The following is a 6,509-nucleotide window of genomic DNA, read 5'->3' as shown; positions in this document are numbered from 1 at the left end:
CCAGCTGAAGTTCTGTGGCCGCAGCACAACTGACCACTTGTTCTGTGACCTCTCTGCTGGAGATTGCCTGCAGAGGCACCAGCGTGGTCACACTCACATCCTTCATTCTATCTTTCCTGAGCCTTGTCTTCCCCTTCCTGTTTGCTTTTGCATCCCATGTGTGCATCATAGCTGCCATCCTGAGGATGCCATCCAGCATGGGCAGCAGAAGGCCTTCTCCTCCCGCTCCTCTCCCCTCATTGTCATCTCTCTTTTCTCCTGCACCCTCCTTACTGTCTACCTGCTGCCCAGAACAACCCCGCTGAGGCAGCTCAACAAAGTGCTCTCCCTCTTCTGCCACTGTCCTCACGCCCCTGGTCAATCCCCTTGTCTACAGGCTGCGGAACAGGGAGGTCAGGTAGGACCTGAGGAAAGCTCTCAGGAAAGACAAGGCCTGTACCTAGGGTGCACAGTAATGTTCCACCTGCAGGGATGAATGCTTTGTGCTTCTGTTTTATCTCAATAGGGAGGCCTTGGGCAGGCCTATGGTGTCCAATGCCACAATCATTATTTTAGGAGGGCGTGATATTGAGCACGTCTGTGGGATGGGAAAGGTCGAGACATTTCCTTTTAGAGAGGTCATAGAATCAGAATCATAATGGTTTGGGTTCGAGGGGACCTTTAGAAGTCACCTGGTCCATTCCACCTGCAATAAGCAGGGACATCTTCAGCTAGAGCTGGTTAATCAGAGCCCTGTCCAAATTGACCTCGAATCATTCCAGGCATGGGGCATCTATCATCATTCTGGACAATGTGTTCCAGGGTTTCACCAATCTCATTGTAAAAACTTCCTTCCTTATATCTAGTCTGAATCTGTTCTCTTTTAGTTCAATATACCCACACACAGGGCTGTTCAGAGACACGAGTCCTTCCCTTGCACACGCAGAGGCAGTGCACTGCAGGAGCCATAGTGTCTCTCTGAACTCCTGCTGCCACCCCCAGAGGCTGGGAGGCACCTGAGCCCTGCGGTGCTCACCCTGCTCTGCACCCGTGGGAGATGCCCCGAGGCATGAGGAATGGACACAGGCACCATGGTTCAGGGAAGCACAACCCAGTCCTGCACTCAGGGGGTTCCCCAGGGGATGTGACTCTCTACATGAAGTGACCTCAAGACACAGTCAGTGTCACAGGCCTTCATGGCACCCCCAGGAATAGCTGATGGATTTTCTGCTCACTCAGATTTATTTCAACACACACACATGATGTGCAGGTTTATGGTTTGTAAAATGCAAAGTTGAACTTCTGACATAACCATTTGGTGTCACTCTGTAGAAGGATAAACAACCTCTCTGTGCTGCAGTGAGAGGCCTGTGCTGTAAATGGTGGTTGTTATTGTATGGTCTGTGACAATTGCCATGGGGCAGCTTCCCGGGGTGCCCAGCGCACATGGGCACAGGTTAGTCCCCACTTTGCTGTTCCTTCAGGTCTCTCACAGGAGCCTGGCTGTACGAGGACACTGCTGTTTGCCCCCACCCTGCACACACAGACACACGCTTCCACTCCTCAGTGGTGGTTTCTCTCCTGGGATATTTCCTGGGCATGGTCTTGAAAGCAACTCTGGAAGAAGACCTAAGCCTTCATGCACTGCCCAGAGAAGATCCCCCTGTCTGACGGAAACACTGTCATAAAGGCCATCTCTGTCACAGAAGTGCTCAATGCTTGTCTCTACCTGCAGTTAAAGGACTGCCACACCGTGGGACGCTGACCACAGCACAAAACCACTCACATCTTAGACCAACACAAGGGATGATCTGGCAGGTCCAGAGAATGACTTGGAGGAAGGATCTCAAAGCATGTCTCTACAGTGTCCTTTATTTTGTTTAACCACAAGAGAGCATGGATCCTCATTTACACAGACTCTGGGTCACACAAAAGATTGATAGATACTTAATGATAACAGGGAAAAATAATGACACACTTTTTAGCAGAGAACATAATGTAGAGTAAAACAAAGAAAACAAAAAAAATCAATCCCAAAAGACCCAACTAGAAACTACAGACTGAGATCCTGTATGCAATCAGTTACATTTAGAGTTATTTACAGAAGACACATATTTTATTGTTTCTGAAATTCATCCTGTTACCAGTTTCCTCAGGGCATCCTTGATTTCCTGGTTCCTCATGCTGTAGATGAGGGGGTTCATTGCTGGAGACACCACCGAGTACAGAAACGACACCACCAGGTCCAGGGATGGGGAAGAGATGGAGAGGGGCTTCAGGTAGGCAAAAAATGAAGTGCTGATAAAGAGGGAGAGCACGGCCAGGTGAGGAAGGCACGTGGAAAAGGCTTTGTGCCATCTCTGCTCAGAGGGGATCCTCAGCACGGCCCTGAAGATCTGCACATAGGAGAAAAGAATGAAAACAAAACACCCAAAAGCTAAACAGACACTAAGCACAATAGTCACAACTTCCCTGAGGTGGGAGCCTGAGCAGGAGAGCTTGAGGATCTGGGGGATTTCACAGAAGAACTGGTCCACCACATTTCCATGGCAGAGTGGTAGGGAAAATGTGTTGGCAGTGTGCAGGAAAGAATAGAGCAGCCCAGTGCCCCAGGCAGCTGCTGCCATGTGGACACAAGCTCTGCTGCCCAGGAGGGTCCCGTAGTGCAGGGGTTGGCAGATGGCAACGTAGCGGTCATAAGCCATGATAGTGAGAAGATAAAACTCTGTTGTTATCAAGAAGACAAAGAAAAAGAGCTGTGCACCACATCCCAAGTAAGAGATGTCACTAGTGTCCCAGAGGTAATTGGCCATGGCTTTGGGGAGAGTGGTGGAGATGGAGCCCAGGTCAAGGAGGGAGAGGTTGAGGAGGAAGAAGTACATGGGGGTGTGGAGGCGGTGGTCGCAGGTGATGGCGGTGATGATGAGGCCGTTGCCCAGGAGGGCAGCCAGGTAGATGCCCAGGAAGAGCCAGAAGTGCAGGAGCTGCAGTTCCCGTCTGTCTGCAAATGCCAGGAGGAGGAACTGGGTGATGGAGCTACTGTTGAAAAATTGCTTCCACTGGTCATTGGGCACTGTCCATGGAGGAAAAGACATTGAAATGTTAGTGTAGACTTGTCTGAGATAAAACCTACTTCATATCTCTCAGTGACTGCCTCTCTCTTTTAACCAAGTCCTCCGGCTCTGCTGTGAGCTCTGGACGAGTCAGTCCTGCCAGACAGCCATAGATAAATCAGAGCATGGGTGATCACAGATTAAATCCACTTATGTTCAGCATTTTTGCTCCCAATTCACCTTACTGCAAGACATAGCTGTGGGGATATTTGGTTTTTTAAACTGTTTTCGTTGCACCACAACACGAGGAGTGGTTTTAAGGCAGAAATTGATGACATTTCTGCTGAAGTCCTAGTGAAACATTGTGTTTCTTGAGAGACCAAGGGGCTGTCCTGAAATTCAGAGTGAGGAGAGTTGCTCTGTCCATCAGCCCTGGTCTCATCTGCCCTGTGCTGACACTGCTTTGAGCTGGATGATGGAAACAGGGCACTGCTGGGACTAGAGGAATCCAGTCTCCAAGCACAGCTCTCCAAAGCCCTCAGCCCCTCTCATCACACCTGAGGAGGATCTCAGCTCTCCCTTCCCAGCCAGGGACACAGAGGGCTCATTGCAGCTGCCTGTGTGCAGACGCCCAGCAGCATTTCCATGGCCTTAACACTGAGGTGTTTCCTCCCTGGGGCTGCTGGATAACACAGAGATGTCCTGGGAAAGCTCTGCCCACCTGGAGAGAAACCTGCAGCCCAGCACGAGCCCCTCAGAGCAAGAGTTGAGTGTCCTAAAATGGAGGTGTCCTGAAGAGAGAATTGGGTCCTTTGTTTTGCCCTGAGCACACAGATTATGAGGAGACTTTATTCCCATGGACACATCTGCACAGCAGGACCCACAGGGTTGAGCACAAAACTGCTGCTTAACCCCACCACCCCCCATCCCAGCAAGTCCAGGGATGACAGTAAGGGGAGCAGATACAGGAGGGGGAAAATGGAGAAATACCACACTGCTCGTGTTCTTGGAGGCAGAAAGGGACAGGCAGTTGGGTATTGGGTAGTTTCCTCCTCTTCAAGGGTGAGGCCGCTGGGAAGGTGCCCCATGACCTTGAGGGCAGAGGCTGTGTTGGACAGCGGGGAGATCAGGGGGTTGCTCCATGGAAGGCATCTGCACTGCAGGGAATGGCAGGGAGGTGCCCGAATCCCCCCTCCCACAGCGTTCCTGGCAGCAACTCCCTCTCCCTTCATGTCCATAACTCTGGTGCCTGGAGCTGTCCCTGCCTGGAGTCGCTTCTCTGTCCCCTTATCTCCTCCCTGTCAGTGCTGCCAGCCCCCATCCCAGCCACCCTGTGCTCAGCTCTGCCCTGCAGACCCCTCCTGGTAGCAGGACACTGGCCCAGGGACAGCTCTCTAGGTGAAGGGGCTCAGGAGCGACTGAGAGTGCTAAAGACAACTGAGATCTGAGTTATTCCACTAGAGTGGAGAAAAAAATTTAGCAATGCCCACCCGGACAACCAAGAAATCTCAAAGAAAAGTTCCTTCCATTTCAAGTAAAAGCAGCCTTGATATCCTTCTTCAGAAGGAACCTCTGCAAAAGACCTCAGAGTGAACTGGAGCTGTGAGCATCCCTGATCCAGGCAGCAGCAGCCTCTGGAGAGCAGAAGGAGCCTGCCCTGGCGGGGGTCTCTCCTTCCCCCCACAGCTTCTCCCCACATTGCCGTGGGGAGCTCCCCGGGCAGGCTGAGTGCTGACCCTGGCAGGCGGCAGAGTCCCTGCCCCAGCACACAGCCCCCTGGGGTGCAGGGACCCTGCTGGGAAGGACAGCCCTGGGCACCCCTGCCTGCACACCCGGCTGCACACCCCTGCAGCCGGCCCCGCCAGAAGGCAGCCCTCATGCCCTGGCCCTCGCAGGGGGCACCAGGGAAGCCCTGCTCGGGAGCAGATCCTCCTCCTCCTCCTCCTCCTCCTCCTCCTCTAGGCAGGAGGCAGATTCCTGGCGGCTCTGCCGCCTTCCCCAGATCCCTCCCCGAGCTGCAGCTGCATTGCCCTGCACCCCCAGACTTACTGTGGCCAGGGCCCTGACGCTTTCTCCTCCTCGGAGCTCTCAGCAGCCTCCCAGCCCAGGCTGCCTTGAAGCTGTGTGTGCCTCGCTGCTCTGCCCTGGGTGCCTGCAGGCAGTGCCCTCAGCCCTGCTGCGCTTTGCAGAGGAGCTGCTCCTGGGCAGAGCTGTCTCTCTGCAGCGCTGCCCACTTGCCAGGAGCTCCCTCCGGCCCAGGAGCCCGGCCCAGCTCAGCACCACAGCAACAGACCAAGGCACTTTAATGACCCCTCAGGAGGGTTTGGTGCCAACTCCATGAACATCAAACACAGAGAAGCTGAAGAAACCTCTGAAGAATTCAAAGTTTTATTCAAACTCTAAAGTTTCTTGTGGCTTTAATTGTATCCACTGAGGACACTATTGACAAAGCCTCCCCAGTGTCCTGTTAGAGCAGAAATCTGAAGGCAGTTATGAGAAGTCGGAAACAAAAAGGGAAAGTTGTCTCTGATGCTGAGTAATCCTCAATTTGTTGCATTAAGCCAAAGTTCCAAGCCCTAAGCCCATTAAACAAATGGCCAAGCCACGACCCCCAGCCCCTGGGAAGGGAGATCCTCTCCCTCCCACATTCCTCAGTGCTCTTCCTGGGGTAGGGGGTATGGAGATGTGCACCTCCCAGGCTCCTGAGGATCCACAAGGAGGCCATGAGGACCCTGTGCTGCAAGGGACTGTGCCTCCTCACAGGCATCAGTGTCAGGGACAGCATCCATAGCCAAAATCGTGATGGGGTTGACTTTACTGGAGGCTTTCAGCTTTCCCACAGCCCTCTGTCATCTCCACCACAGGCTGTCCTCTGGGGTTGCATCCCCTGCGCCTCTTTCCCTGCAGGCTGTCCTCATCCCCCCAGCTCTCTCACCTTGCTCCTCCCGAGCATCTTCATTTCTTTCCTGACATTTCACCATGCTCTCTGGCTCTTCCTGGAAAAACAAAGCCTTGTTCTGATCCATACTCCTCCTGGGTCATGTGTTGCACCACAGCATTTATCCTGTTGTCCAGTCAGGACTTCCCCAGCTGCACAGTATGACATTATTTCTTTCTCATGCTGTTTTCCACTATGAAGAAAAAGTCCACCGTCTCTCAAACCACCCTTCAAGGGTTCTTGGGCTACTCCTAGACTGTCCCAAGTCTCCACAACACTTAGCTCAGAATGTTTATATCTAAGCATATTGGACATGTGCTTGAGTCCTCTAAACCCCTATCTTGGGGTGATGCCTGGGCACTCTCAAAGGTGTTTGGAGATGAAAACATAGTGGTTACAGGTCAAGAAAGATGGAGTGATACTTTTCACCAGGATCTGTATTAGAAGGATAAGCGGCAATGGTGTTAAAATGAAAGAGGGTAGATTTAGATTTGAAATAAGGAAGAAATTTTTTCCGATGAGGATACTGAGATATTGGA

The 6,509-nt window shown here is 52.4% G+C and overlaps 1 pseudogene; it reads right to left on the bottom strand.

Moving 5' to 3' along the window:
* Nucleotides 1-2,057: 2,057 nt before the first annotated feature.
* Nucleotides 2,058-6,058, bottom strand: LOC122153054 (annotated as a pseudogene).
* Nucleotides 6,059-6,509: the final 451 nt, after the last annotated feature.

The sequence above is a fragment of the Tyto alba genome, unplaced genomic scaffold (assembly GCF_018691265.1).
Source record: "Tyto alba isolate M040663 unplaced genomic scaffold, T.alba_DEE_v4.0 Super-Scaffold_15, whole genome shotgun sequence".
Taxonomy (NCBI): domain Eukaryota; kingdom Metazoa; phylum Chordata; class Aves; order Strigiformes; family Tytonidae; genus Tyto; species Tyto alba.
The sequence above is the reverse complement of the archived record's forward strand: the minus strand, read 5'-3'. Positions and strand labels throughout refer to the sequence as shown.